Here is a 14,988-nt window from a genome sequence, read left to right as displayed (position 1 = left end):
CACACGCACGCACACACATGCACACACGTACACACGCGCGCACACTGGAGTAACAGGATGAATGAGGCTGTAAAACAGGCCTGAAGGCAAGAGGTCTTAGGGAGGTGAAGAAGGTAGGGACGCAGCAAGTGGCTCCATTTGCTAACGGTCCAAACCCGTGCCCACGACAGAGCTGGGGACACGCCCGAGCCACCAAGAAGACCCAGGGATGAGCTGCGAGGTATTCACCACACCACGTGAGCATCCAGCGCGGTGACAACCAGCACATGGGACGGCAGGGCGGGAGGCGGGAGCGGAGCAGTGGGTGACAGCGTGGGCGAGGGAAGCTCGGGGGCCGCGAGGCGGGGGAGCGGGTGCTGGGGAAGGCGAGCGGGGGGCGGGGCTTCGGCGTGGTTCACTGCTGTCTCTCTCAGGAGAGAAACGACAGACACCATCCAAAAGGCAGGACGAAGGGTCTGACGGGAAGCTGGTCACGTCGGGTTCGCAGCGGGTACCCGCTGAAGCAGAGCGCACACCGCCCCAGCCAGGAGGTCACCACCCCAAAACGAAGCGCAGCGCAGAACACCCGGAAAGGCACGGAGCGGGCCACCGGCCCTGCGACGTGTCGGTCAACAGACACACATGGGACACACTTCCTCTGTGACCCTGCAAACGCTCACACGCCGACAGCGCCCACCGAACCCCTGGGTCCCGTCCATCAACAGAAACACAGAACGCCGAGCCTGACAAACGAGACCCCCTCTGCTGGCCACCAGGAAACGCGCGGCCAAAGCGAGTCGGCCGGGCCGAAAACGACTCATAAATGCATACTGGGGGGATGCACCAAAAAGAGGGTTCGAACTCTCGATATCAGACGATGACATATCAGGCCACGTGACACGAAATGAGACGAAGCGGAAACATTTATAATGCGAGCAACTAAAACTCGTAAAGAAGACAGAAAATCTCTGTGCCGAATGGCCCAGCCGAACATCTCATGAAGCAGAAACGGCAGCGGCGCCCCAGAAAGCAGTCGGAGCGTGACGGTGGCAGCCCTGCCAGTCCGAGGAAGAACAAGGGGTCGGGAACTAAGAACCGAGGCCGTGGCCGCGAGGACAGAAGCAGGGCGCCCCACGGCAAGAGTGGACGCGCCTTCCGGTCGCCCCTGCGAGTGTGCGTGAGCAGCGCCCAGACGCTGAGCGACGAGACTGTCGACAAAGTCCAAGCAGTAGTTAAAGCACGAACACTATTCCCTAGAAATTCATGATAAAAGCCGAGAAGAGAAGGGACTTCCCGCAAACGCCGACATTCAGGGGTTTCCGGCCAGGGGAAGTAGAAACCGAGCCTGCAGAATTTCTAGAAAACGTAATGAACAGTGTAATTTTCTTGCACAGGGTACACCGACGGCAGGGGTTCTCAGCCACGGCACTCCTGCCATTCTGGACGGGCCGCGTCGGCATGGTGGGGCTGGGCTGTGCGGTGGGGTATTCAGCAGCATCCCTGGCTTCTACCCACCAGAGGCCAGTAGCGACCACCCCACCACCACCAACCACCAGCTGTATCCACCAAAAACCTCTGACATTGCCCAGCGTCCCCGGCTGAGAACCACAGTAAACACGGCTCACGAAAACGGAGGTTCTTTGGAGTCTTCAATAATTTTTTAAGACTGTAAAGGGACCGAAAGTTTGAGAACCACTGTTCTTTACTTATAAATATGAATACAAAAATTTCTTTAAAAATTAGCAAACAGAACCTAACAGCACATTAAAGAGACAGTGCACCGTGACCAAGTACGGTTTGTTCCACGAATGCGAGGATGATTTTATGGGAGGAAATCTACTGAGAAAATTCACTATATTTCTTTAACAAGAACGCTGGGGTTTAACAAAATCCAACCTCACTTCCTGATTAAAAACACTCCATAAAGCAGAGGCGATTTAAAGTATTATATACACTCATGCGCCCTCCCGAAGGTGACACTCTCTCAGCCCTAAGTCGGCATCGCTTTCACGGAGAAATTCTGGAGCCATTCCAGAAAACAGCAGAAACACAAAATGCCATCACTTTACCAAACACAGGCACAAACAGAGGTGGAATAGTCCTAATAAATACATGTTAGCAAACTGGTTCCAGCCATGTAGTTAAAGATAAACAAAAACATCCATGACCAAATTTAGTTTATACCGGGACGCAGGAATGGTTTCCTACAGAAAGTCAATTACTCTAATAATTGACAATAAGAAAAAAGAAGAAAAACAACCCTATTCCAGGGGCTTCAGGCAGAGGATGAAGAACGGCACTCGGGAGAGACAAGGAAGAGAGCTAAGGGCCACTTAAAATGAGAAGGGGCTACAGGTGCGTGGCCGCGGCTTGTGTGCCAGGCACGCTGGGGCTGGCTGTGCGGCCCGGGCGCCCCCCTCGGCGGGGCCACGGGAGCCGGACCGTCCCTCCCGGCTCCAGCCTGTGTTTCCGCGGATTCGCCTGCTAACTTCACGCGGAAGCGAGCGAGGCAGAGCGGCGGGCAGTGCCCGGAGCTGGGCCAGGACGACGTCCCCGGGGCTGAGAAGGGTCCCTCTGCGGCCCGGCTCGCCGCTCCCTCCTGCTGCACGGACAGCTCACAGGGCTACCCGCGACGCTGCTCCCGGGGCCTGTCCCCACACTCCTGCTTCAGCCAGAGCCCTCGGCACAGAGCCAAGCCGACGGCACACGACGCGGCATCTGGCGCTCAGAGGCACGGCCGCTCAAGGGGCTCCGATTTTTAGTTCTAGACACCAAGAGAGAAGGAGCTGCCGGGCGGGCAGGGTCTGAGACAAGACGGTGCCCCAACACGCTGGCCTCGCGGCCAGGCAGAGTCCGAGGGCGGGGGCACGGCCGTCGGTGGCCGAGCCTACACGCCGGATGCTTGGAGGGAGGCGGCTCTGCTGGTGGCCAGTGCACAGAGGCACGCGCACCCGCGTGCACACGGCCCCTTCTGTGCAGCCCAGCGGGAGGAAGACAGCGTGGAGCACTCCAGAGACACACTCCCCGGTGGGAAAGGAACCTGGCCCAGGCCACCGTGTGCGAGGACCCTCCCCGGCACCCCTGCCAACTCACCGACACCCCGGCCAGGGACAGAGCCGGACAGCCCAGTCAGCTGATCCCTAGCAGCAGGAGGCAGAGTCCACCTTCCAGCAGGGCGGCCCCGGGGCCGGGCGGGGCGTGCTGACACCACAGCCCCAAGGCCATCGTCGGTCACCCTGTTCACGACCCCAGCCGGCCTCGCCGTGCGGGAACAGGCGTGGCAACTCCGCCGGCTTTGCGAGGCACACACACATCTAAGTCTCAAAGGCAAAGCGGTCTTCACGAAGTGCTTGCTCATCGGGGCTTGGGGACCGTCACCGTGCTTCGCAGCCGTGTGTGCACGTGTGTGCCCGTGCACGCAGCCATGCACGCTCCATGGGACACGCATAAAACAGCAAGTTGCATTTATGAAACGAGGTAGGTCTGTGTGTCTGAAAAGACCAGACGGCTCACGTCAGGCCGCCCGGGTATGCCAGGGCACGAGCGTGTGTCCCAAGCCGTGTGCGTGCCCGTCTGCTCTCCCGTGTGCCCGGGCTCCAGGAGGCAGACCGCACACTGCTCACAGGAGGTCCCGCCAGGGAGCGTGGGGTCTGGGCTGCGGGAGGGGAGGAGACCTTGGTGACTTACTAGACTTGGTCGTCTTGAAGTTTTACGAACGCGTGTATCGCTTCCACAGCTTATGTTTGTGTTCGAGGAAGGAATTACCTCGCTGCTCGTGAAGGCCCCACCCTTCGTCTCCCGGGCCTTACAGCAGCCTGACCAACCACCCTGAACGCCGATGTGTGTTTTAAGGAAAAAGGCTTACAGTGCAGGACTCTGCCTTCCCGACACACGAGCGGGCGGGTCGAAGTCCGAGCCCCTGGCCCTGCCCCCACACCACGTCCAGAGCGGGGACCCCTCAGAGCCACCCGCTCATGAGGCCTCTCTCAGTGACTGCAGCTCAGGTGCAGCCGCCCCCCTGAGCCCAAGGAGGTGGCCTTGGACTAAGGCCGGCAGGGCCTGGGCCGGCACGGCGGGGTGAGCGGTGTGGAGCGGCCTCGCCCAGAGCCTCGGCACACTGCGCAGGGGCGCGGGACCAGGCACAGTCCCCAGAAGAGGCGGAGAGAGACCCCTTCCGACCCATAGCGCTGCAGGATCCACCAAACGGGGGGGAGGGGGCCGGTGGTCGGGGCGCTGCCTGTGCTCAGCACGGAAGACCAAAACATCGCGGGCCAGCTCCACCTCCCTCAGTCCTGGTCACCCTGGAACCCGCCCTGCACCCTCCTGCTCCCCGCGGGGGACCTGGCCCCACAGGGTGACTGCCAGATTCCGCAGGGAGGCGGACGACTTCCCAGGGGCTGAGAAGAGTCCCTCGCACCCCAACCTGCCACGCCCTCCTGCTGCAGAGAGCGAGATCCACGGCCAGCCTGGAGGGGAGGCCGGGCCTCGCACACGGGGCAGAGGGGGGAGAGAGGCCCGTTCCAACGTCGGTGCACGGGGAGGAGGAAGAAAACCTTAAAACCATCTCAGAACGGGCCAGAAAAACCAGTGGAAAACTGCAGGAATGGGCCACGCGGCAGAGGCCACCCGGTCTCCTGTGTGTCAGCCAAGGGGTGACGAGTGAAGGGCTGCACGCCCCGCCCAGGGGCCCGGAGGCCACCTCGGCATGGTTCCCAGGCTTGCTGGGGTCCCAGAGCCCCGTGGTCTGCAGAACCAGCCGGGACAGCAAGTGCTCCCTGCTGCAGAGCTGGCTCGCCGCACGACAGGACAGCCAGCACGACGAACGCAGGGCGCCAGGACAGACGCGCCCGCCCTCGGGGCTCAGCAGGGGCCCCCGGCACGAGCACGGGCTGAACGCGCACCCCCGGCCCGCATCCTCCTCTGTGCGGCGCAGAGAGTAAGGTTCGCCCCGCGTGGGCGGGAAGAGAGCCGGACGGTGAGGGGCTCGGAAAGCGCTCGGCTCGGAGCCCACACGCACGACGACGACAGTAAACGTCTCCCAGAGTTACGGCCACCGTGACACGCGACCTCCCGGCCGCCTGTGTCATTTTAGCCGTCCCAGAGCTGCACGCACACCACGTTCGCGGTTTGGGTCTCCATTTCTCTGATGACCTGGTGGCACGTCGTTTCAGGTGTGCACCGGACGTCACGTTTGAGAGGCGCGGTTTCGTCACAAACAGGCGTCCGCTTCACCTCGGCGTTGCTGAGCGCCCGCGCGCGGGGCGGGGGTGGGGGGCGCAGCACAGTGTCATCCGGCCAGTGTCGCTGTGTCTGTCCTGCCTCTGGAGGGACGTGAGTCGTACGCCTGGAACTGTGCAGACGTGAGCTCCTCGGACTGGGTGCCTGGGGCTGTCGCTGGTCCTGAAGAGCGCGATGTCTCCCGCTCGTCATTCTCCGCTTCCCGTCCTCGTCCCGGCCCTCGGGGGTGGTGGAACGCTGAGGCCCGCACCCCAGACGACCATGCCGATTCTCGTCTGCAACCTCCCCAAACTGTTTTTTCAGGAGAGGGCCAGCTGACGGCCTGCGACCCTCAGCCACTCTCCCCAGAAGCAAAGCACCGTGGAGGCCACGCGTGTGCTGTGTGCGACGCAATGTGCCTCGCAGATCACGAGGCTCCTGGTGCCGCCCACGGCCCTATGCAGCTGCCGCAGGCTGCACCCTGGGGCTCCGTACCCCAGCCAGGGAGAGTCCTCTGAGCCCCACCAGAGTCCACGGCCAGTTAATAATCACGAGGAGAGGAATACGCTGAGAGCTCAACTTAGGATACAATATAGCTTGATTTTCTTTTGCCCACGATAGTAGCTCGCAACAATTTAACGGTCAAAACCATAAGCTGTGTATTAAATCAATAACGAGCAAAAAAAAGCAAACAAACTTTTGTTGATTTGGAATGCTGGAGAGGAGAGGCCTCGTCAGCGGGGAGCTGGTCCGCGGGGAGCTGCTGCGTGTGTATTTATGCTCCCAGTTGTCATGTCAGCGCTCGTAATAAAGCACTTAATTCTAAAGCGACACTAAGGGTTACTTCAACTTGAACGCGAAGCGGGTGCCGCAGCGGCCGGTTCACGTATTTAAGCAACATCGTTCTAAACAAGTCGCGACTATAAATATACAACGTAGGAGGCTGGCATCGGGTGGCACCAGTTCTACACACGTCCCCAAACGTTTGTCCCCAAACAGCAGCGATCGGCACACTGTTAGCGGTGACTGCCACACAGGGGCGGCACCTGTGAGCTATAACCGTGACTCCGGACGCGGTGTCTGGGCCCTGCTCTTTACAGGACAGATGACTCCGAATCCAAAGCAGCAGCAGCAAGAAGCTGTCGGGTGGAGCTCTGATCACGTGAAGGGACCTGTCACTCACACATTGACGGACCCTGAGGGTGGGCGTGAGTGCAGGTGAGAGGTGGGCAGCATGGAGCCCAAAAAGCCGGGACACCGGAGGCCGGGACAGGGGGCCCCGGTACCTGCAGGCCACTCTGTGGGATGGGCCGGAGGACAGGGGCCCGATGAACAGGTACCCCTGCCTCCCCCAATTTGGTGCCCTCCACCAAGCTGCTGGCTGTCACTGTGCTCCCAGGACCTGACCGCCGATGGCTAGCGAGGCCTCCTTCACCTGGCAAACATGCACACAGGCCTCGGGGTCACACGTCACCCCTGCGCATCTAAACTGGACTGCTACATCCGCCTCAAAGAGGCTCAGGACTTAGGGGTCTGCTAACGAAAGCCGGTGCAGCCCCGCTGTGGCCACGCCCACTGCTGCGCCCTGGGCCCCCCCCGGCTCCTCCCTCCGGGAAACAACACAAGGGGAGGCCACGTGCCTAGTCCCCTTCAGCGGGTTCCAGGGTTCTGGGCACATGGGAACCGCTTAGCAAATACCCTCAGGCTGGGAGAGAACGCCAAAGTGTCTGTCCCTCTAAGCGAACCTGTCAGCACGCGCTAAAGCCCAACTGTAACCACCAGGTCCCTTCAATGTCACCGAAGCTGGCTCGGCCAGCCAGGCTCTCAAAGCAGATGGGACTTTTGCGTCTGCCAGGGAGTGCTGGGCGCAGATCACGGGGGCGAGACCCACTTCAGGGCCACTCCAGGGAACACAGACGCACACGCGCACATGCACACGTGCACACACGCATGTGCACACGCGCCCCCTTCAGGCTCGGCCACCTCCTTCTCTAACTTACCGAGGCACAGGGTCGGCAGGGCCAGCGGGAGCGGTCGTCCTTAGGGGTCTCCAACTTGAAGGCCTGGAAGCGAAAGGCGCAAGACATGTACTCAGCGGGGAACACAGCGGCCTCACCCCTGCACGGCAGGGGAAGCGGTGACTGTGAATGAGCTTTATCTCCCCGTGAACGGAATATTTCACTAACTTGAGCAAACCCAGGGACGAGGCCCACGTCCGGTGAGGAGGCCCCACGGGTGGCTCACAAATGAACACACACCCTGGGAGGACCGCAAAGCACCCCAGTCTCCCTGCAGGCTCCAAGGACAGCTGCAGGTGGCTGCCTTCTGCCCTCGGCCCCCGGCCCCGTGACACGCCAAGGCTTTGCACCGCTCAGCTCAGCAACAACACTGACCTCGTCTGCTCTCTCACCCCATCCCAAAGCCACCAAAGCCTGCACTGGGCTCCTGAGCAAGCCAGCCGGTCCCCTCGCCAGCCCAGCCTCGGCCTATGACCAACGGGGAAAGCCCCGGCCAGCTGGCCACTTTCGGTCCTTGTTTTTGTCTGTTTTGAAATTGCGGCAGCCCTGCCCGGGGGTTGGGGGGTGGGGGTGAGGTGGGATAAGGTGGGGCTGGGGCAAATCGCCCCGAGTTGAGAAATACTGATTTAAAGAAATGTGCTGTGCTTCAGAAACTTAGACACAATAGGCTTTGACCGACTGCCCTGGCCACACAGACCCTTCCTTCCACATTTCTTGGCAATGACAGAAAGAGAAGCTAATGGAGAGGCATGGACTCTGCCGCCACCTGCAAATCCAGAGGCTTGGATCTAGAAAATTCCCGCTAGCATATCAGAAGCACGTGTTTTTTGATCGAGAGGTAAATGACAGTCTCGCTGGGGTGTGACACGGAGCGGCGCGTGTAGCGGGGCTGTGTCACACCAAGGAACACTGAACTTGAGGACTCCCCTGCTTTTATAACGAGGGACCGCGAAGAACCAGAAGCTGTGAGACAAAATGATGCCAATCCCACCGATTCCCTTTTAATAATTTGGGCATTTTGTTATTTCCTTCTCTAGTTTAAAAGTGCACTATTTTTAGTGAAAAAGAAAAACATCATAGCTGGAAGCCAAAATTCAATTAGAACCCGTAAAAGCTAATTTTGTTCTTCTGCTCATTAAAGTCATTAATGGTAAAAAATAACAATAAGATAAATAACAAATAAAAACAAATTGTGGCATCGTGTACATAGAGTTCACCATCTTAACCATTCTTAAGCGTAGAGTTCAGCGGCCTCAAGCACATGCACAGTGTGGCGCAACCACCACCACCGTCGTCTCCAGAACATTCCATCGGCCCAAAGCGGAATCTGCCCCCACGGAACGCTCACTGCCCAGCCCTCCCCCAGCCCTGGCGCCGCCGTCTGCTCTCGCCTCTGGGAACGTGACCCCTCTGCGGACCTCCTGGGAGCGGGCCCGCACGGCGCTTGTCCTGTGCCAGACCTGTGTCCTGAGCGTGGCCTCCAGGTCCGTCCCGCTGGAGCAGGCGTCAGAGGTCCCTCCTCCTGAAGACCGACTGGTGTTCCACTGTGTGGACGGAGCACAGTTTTCTTCTATAAGTCTCATGGTTTTAGCTTTCACATTTCACAGTTCTGTGACCCACTGGAGTTAATTTTTTACAATGGGACGAAGTACGGCACAGGTACATTGTTTTCGCATAGGGGTGGCCGATCGCCCTGGCGCCACCTGTTAAAAATACTATCGCTTCCTCACGGAGTAGCATCGGCCCTTCGGCTGGAAGCTGACGGGCGGCCGACTGGTGTGTGGGTCTGACTCCGGGCTCTGCCCGGCCCGCTGGTCCCCACGCACACTAATCTGCCGGTCCCACGATGCGTGCAGATGGCCACTGCCACAGAGTCCTAAAACGAGGTTGTCTTTATCGTCTCGAAATTATTCTGGCTCTAGTTCTAGGTCCTTGGGTGTCCATGTAAATTTTAGAATAAGCTTGTAAATTTCTACCAGAAACTTGCCGAGATGTTTTATTGTGACTGCATTCAACCTACCTATCAATTTTGGCAGAACTGACACGTTAGTAACGCCGGGCCTTCTGGTTCACGCACACGGTCGAGCCCCCCAATTACTTAGGTCTTTCTAAATTTCTCTTGGCACATTTTTGGTTATATTCATCTCTAGGAATTTCATATTTGTGAAGCTATTGTAAACGGTGTTTTGACAGCTTTCAATCGTTCAGTGTGAGGATATAGAAATAAGATGAGTTCTGTTCTGTGGCTCTATCTCCTGCAAACCCACCAAACTCACCCATTAGTCCTAGGAGCTTTTCCGTAGATTTCCCAGGATTTCCCGCATAACCATCGTGCCAGCGTGACCGAGACGGTTTCACGGCTCTTCCCCATCCGGGACGTCTTTGCGCCCTCTCTCTTGCCTCACGTTTCCAAGACAACGCTGAACCAGAGCGGGGAGGGCGGATGCCCTCGCCTGGCCGCAGCCTCAGGACAGTGGCGTCCGGTCTTCGGCCCGCGCTGTGCCGTTAGCGACGGGCTTTCACAGACGCCTTCTGCGGGGCCGAGGCGGGCCTCTTCCACTCCAGTCTGCCAGGACTTTTTTTTTTTTTTTACCGTGGATAAGTATTACGTTTGTCAAATGCTTTTTCCCCACCCTCGGCGTGGTCACGTGGCCTTTCCTTTTTTGTCTGTTAATACAGTGAATTATAATGATTTTGAATGTTAAACCAACCTTGCAATCCTGGGATAAATCCCACTTGGCTGTGACGCAGAGTTCTTCCTGCATATTGCTGGACTTGATTTGCTAAAACTTCCTAATTCGTGAAGGACAGTTCCTGAAGGACACTGTCCACAGCCTGTCTGGTTTCGGTGTCAGGAAGATGCCGGCCTAACCGCATGAGTCGACACACGTCCCCTCCCCGTTCCTGGAGGACTTCGCGTAGAGCTCGTATTATTTCTCCTTTGAATGTTTGATAGAATTCATCAGCGATGTCATCTGGGCCAAGAGTTTTCTTTGGTGGAAGGTTTTTATATACAAATTCGATTTTTTATAAACAGGCTTATTTTGACTTTAATAAGTTTTAGTGATTTACATCTATGTTGCAAAGTTTTCTGGCATGAAGTTTTTCATGACATCCCTTACCAGGATTTTAACGTCTGCAGGACGTGTAGTGACAGCTCTCCCATTTCTAATTTTGGTAGTTTTTCTTCCTTTTCCTTTTTTAATTTTTCTGATAAATCTAACGAGGGGGCTTGTCCACTTTCATGGTCTTGACAAAGAACCAACTTTTGGTTTCATTGACTTTTTTCCTTTTGTTTATTTTCTGTTTTACCGATTTCTGCTCTTTGTTATTTCTTTCCTTTGTTTACTTTTTCTTAAGGTTAAAACTTAAATCATTGATTGGAGAACTGTTTTTATGTTCATATATAATCATTTTATGCTATGAATTTCTCTCTAAGAACTGTTTCACCTGCATTCCACAAATTCTGATACAGTATGTTTTAACTTTCGCTCAAAATGTTGTGAATTCTTCCGACCCAGGGGCTATTTTAAAGTGTGTTTATTTAGTTTCCAAATATTTGGGTATTTTTCCAGCTATCTTTCCAATACTGGTTTCTAGTTTAATTTCTCCGTTGGTCAGAGAAAAATGCTTTGTATGTTTTCAATCCTTTTGCATTTTCGAGATTTTTTCACGGCCCAGAATATGGTCTTTCTTGGTGAACGTTCCACGCGCATTTGCAAAGAATGTGTGTTCCGCTGTTGCTGGATGAATCGCCTGGACAAATATGGATCCACCTGGACCTGTGTCTAATGACTGATTTTTCTCCTCCCCTGGGTTAGATTTTTCCCTCACGTGTAAGGGTCCTGGACATTGTGGATGCACCGCAGTCCTTCAGGTATCGTCGGGCTTCGTTGGGGGCTGTAGTTAACTTACTTAGAATCAGTTTGATGCTTTCGGGACTTGCTGTGAACTCTGGTTAGGCGGGTCCTGAACAGGCTGGCACCTGGGAAACCGGCCTTCCGAGGGCCCACCTGCCCCCTCTGAATTGCGAGGTCTTTCCATCTGGCCGGTGAGAATGCGGACTTCGTTCCCAGCCCTGTGGGAACCGCGGGTGTTCTGCCTCTTCCGTCCCCGTGCTTCTCCCCTGACGCTGGTGGTATTTGCACACTCGTGCACACTCGTGCACAGATCAACACTCAGCCGAAGACCAGAGCGGCCCCGTCCGCAGCCCCTGGGGCTGCCCCTCAATCCGTCCTCTCCACGAGTTCCAGCCTTTGGGGAGTCCCTCAGCGCCAAACCGTCTCCACTGGTCTTGGGCCCCCTCTGCCCTTGCTCAGCTGGACGCTGCGGGCGAGGAGCTGGGAGGCCAGGGGCTCCCTGTCCCCGGTCCGTCTCACGGGACCACCGGCCAGCGCTCCCCCTGCGAAGCACCTAAAATCTGTAGCCTCGTGCCTTTGTGTCTGGTTTGCCAGTTGCTCAAGGCAGGACGTGAAGTTCGGTGCCTGTCATCCCGTCACGGCCAGAAGTGGACACTAGAGTCTCGCGGTTTTCATCGGATGTTTCAAAGATCCAAGTGGCATCGCTAATGGGTTTGACTGACACGTCTCGTTGGAGAATCGCTGAGCATCAGCCGCCAGCGAAGCCCTGTCTACTGCATAGCTTATCTACAGCCACCTCTTGAAAAGCATTTATTTACCTTTTCTTTCTCCTTTCAGATCTCTTACTCTCGATGAAAGCATCTCATTAAAAGCACATTCGCTATGTGAGGATGCCGCCTAGGACGGCGTCCGGCCCGTGCTGGCCCAGGATGCCCGGCCTGCGGCCCCTCAGCGCAGACCAGACGAGGGCCGTGCCAGACGAGGCCCAGTGCGCTGAAAACAGCTCGAGACCCTCAAGGCCCTTCTGCTCCTCAGCTAATTACCTCTTCCCAATTCTTTCTGGAAGACCGAGAACATCACTGACACTCGGTCATGAACGGCTCATCCCTTCAAGTCCCCGATTCTGCTAACCCTGCCCAGGGCTGGAGCAGAAGCAGCTGCATGGATGAGGTCATGCCCAGGCGTCTCCGGCGGGCGGGCAGGCGGGAGCGGGTGACGGTCCAGACGGGGCAGCGGGCACCAGCACAGCATGAAGCAGGAAGGCGCGTCTCGGACCACGGCAGTGTCTGGTTCACGTGGCCGAGCGCGCGTGGCAGCAGGTGGCGGGCCTTCCTCTTGTCAGTCGCTGTCCCTTCCCAAGGCCTCGGTCACAACCAGCTCAGACTTGCCAGAGATCTTTCTACATCCTGGACACAAGCCCCTTGTCCGATACGCGATCTGCAAATATTTTCTCCCATCCGTGGTTTGTCTTTCTCTTTCTTGATGGCGTCTTTTGAAGCACAAAGGTTTTTAATTTTGATCTTAAAAACAGCCAGAGAAAAGGCAGGTTACCTTCAAAGGAGAGACAGCCTGACAGTGACTTCTTAGCATTCAAAGGACGTCAGGGCCCGTGCACCAGCTCGTGTCAGAAGGGCCTGCAGACCTGGATGTCGCCGACCAGCACACGCGTCGCTGACAGGGCCGGGGGCACTGAAAACGGTCCGGGCAAACAGCAGTGGGGGATCTGCCACCAGCGGCACCGAACCAGAGGCATCGCTAACGCACGGACACGCCAAGCAGGAAAAGCTGATCTCGGACGGGAAGCCAGAGATCCAGAGAGACCAGAGAAAGTGGCGGACGTGCCTGCAAGTCCAAAACCAAAACGGACACCAAAAACGCGGTCGCCGGGTTAAAAAATTAAACTTGAACGACGTGTGGCCTGCGAGGGGGTCACGGTGGTCTCAGGTCTTTGCATCACCCCCAAAGAGGGCGGTACTCGTCAGTTTTAGATCTGGGAGAAGAATGTTGCAATTTTGAGGGAAGCTGTCAAAGAACAGAAGAAAGAGCCTCGAGGCTCCCGAGGACCAATCACCGACTCAAAAAGGGCAAGAAAGAAGGAAAGGAGAGAACCACAGCAGATAATGAGACGATGGATTTAAACCCAAATCTATCGATAAGTAACTACATTTAAAGTAAACGAGATAAAGGCTCTCGTTAAACTTTTTTTTGTCAGACTTAAAAAAACTTGTCAAACTTCGACTAAAAAAAACTTTAATCATATGCTGTTTATGAGGCACACCTAAGACGTAAAGATACAGAGAGGTTAAAAATCAAAGAGATGTACGAGGCAAATACTAACCAAACAGAACCGCTTCAACTCTGTGAATTTCAGACAAAGCAGACTTAAAGGCTAAAGGCACCAGAAGAGATAGAACATTCATGACGACAGATGCCTCGTGCAAAGGAAGATGCAATTTAAAAACTGTCAGTAATGACATAGCTCCAACATATAGAGCAAAACTGATACAAGTGCAGAAATAAATAAATAGGCAAATCCACAGCGGTAACTGGAGATTCTAACGGACCCTTCTCGGTAACTGACAGGTGGATACAAGAAACCAGCAAGGACACGAGCGTCGGAAAGCACTTTCTAGAAAGGGCCAGATCGTCAATATTGGAGATTTTTCAGGCCAAATGGTCTCAATCGCAACTACTCGTCTGTCGCAGTGGGAAACAGCCACGGACAATCATATACGTGACCGGGTGTGGCTGTGAGCCCATAAACCTTATTCAGAGAATCAGGCAGCAAGGCAGACTGGGCTGAGCTCTGTAGTTTGCCAAGCAAACACGGGAGGTTCGAAGAACACGCTGAACACACTCAGTGAACCAGCACGGCCGCCCCCACCGCCTGCGGTCCCACCTCTGCAGACACACGAGCGTGTCAAACTTCGCCCGCACGCTGGGCCAGAGAGAAAGGGTCGGTCGAGTGTGTTTTTTAACCACAATGCACTGAAGCTTAAAAAAAAAAGGCAGCGCGAGATATCCTGAAAAACACCCATATGTTTAGGAATTCAGAAGCTATCAACAATCAAGACATACATCAACTAAATATGAGAAAATCTACTCAGCGGAATAGTAACAGGCTGCAGTTAAAACGGCTCTTAAAGGGATCGACAGTCATAGTGAAGTGCGTAGGAAATCTTAAAAAGCCCAAAACCAATGATGCGAAATATAACGCGAGAAATTAGAAAAACAAGTAAATTAAAAAGGAAGAAAATAATGTAAAAAGCAGAAATTAATACAACGAACACATACAGAAAGTCACAAAGTTGGTTCTTTGAAAGGATTGATAAGGAAAGGAGACGGCGAGTTGATGAGAGATCAAGACTGGGGAGGAGGGGAATAAAATAAAAAATAAATAAAATAATTAAAAATTTTTTAAAATTTAAAAATTTTAAATTCCAAAATTCCAAAATTCAAAATTCCAAAATTCCTAAAATAAAATTCCATTCCTTGAAACAAATTCCTTGAAATTCCATTCTTTTTTTAATTCCTGGAAGGTTGGGGAAGGAGGGGAGGAGGGGGAGAGGGGCGGCCAGCGTGCCATAGCTAGGGCGTAAGGACATGGAAAAAGCTTGAGCATGCACGACGGGCAGAATGTTTTAAATGAGATGGTGTTAGGAACAGCTTTATAGAAATAAACTTGAAAACGTAGCTAAAACGACAAACTCCTAGGAAGAATAATTAACAAAAATATACTTTAAAAAATAGAAAAATAAACGAAGACCATGATAACCTTCTGCAAATGGAAGCAGGAGTCCACAGCTGCCTCTGGACACCTGGCGACCCTGGGCCCTGGGCCCACGTGCCCAGCCCTGGGGTGTCCCCGCGCCCGCCCGGGTGGAGCCTGGCCCCACACCCGCAGACCCTGGTCC

General features: G+C 55.1%; 1 protein-coding gene across 3 annotated transcripts in view; it reads right to left on the bottom strand.

The window, feature by feature from the left end:
• Positions 1 to 14,988, bottom strand: part of AGPAT3 (1-acylglycerol-3-phosphate O-acyltransferase 3) — an 82,004-nt gene that overhangs the window by 51,967 nt on the left and 15,049 nt on the right. For 2 of the 3 annotated variants that reach the window (XM_039857929.1, XM_039857931.1), the window contains exon 2: positions 7,197 to 7,259. The exons of the other annotated variant lie outside the window; for it this stretch is intronic. The gene's annotated coding sequence lies outside the window, so the exon portion shown is untranslated. The remainder of the gene's footprint in view (positions 1 to 7,196; positions 7,260 to 14,988) is intronic. 3 annotated transcript variants of the gene reach the window in all.

This window comes from Pteropus medius, unplaced genomic scaffold (genome assembly GCF_902729225.1).
Source record: "Pteropus medius unplaced genomic scaffold, Ma_sr-lr_union100, whole genome shotgun sequence".
NCBI lineage: Eukaryota > Metazoa > Chordata > Mammalia > Chiroptera > Pteropodidae > Pteropus > Pteropus medius.
Note: the sequence above shows the minus strand (reverse complement) of the source record. Positions and strands in the feature narration are given on the sequence as shown.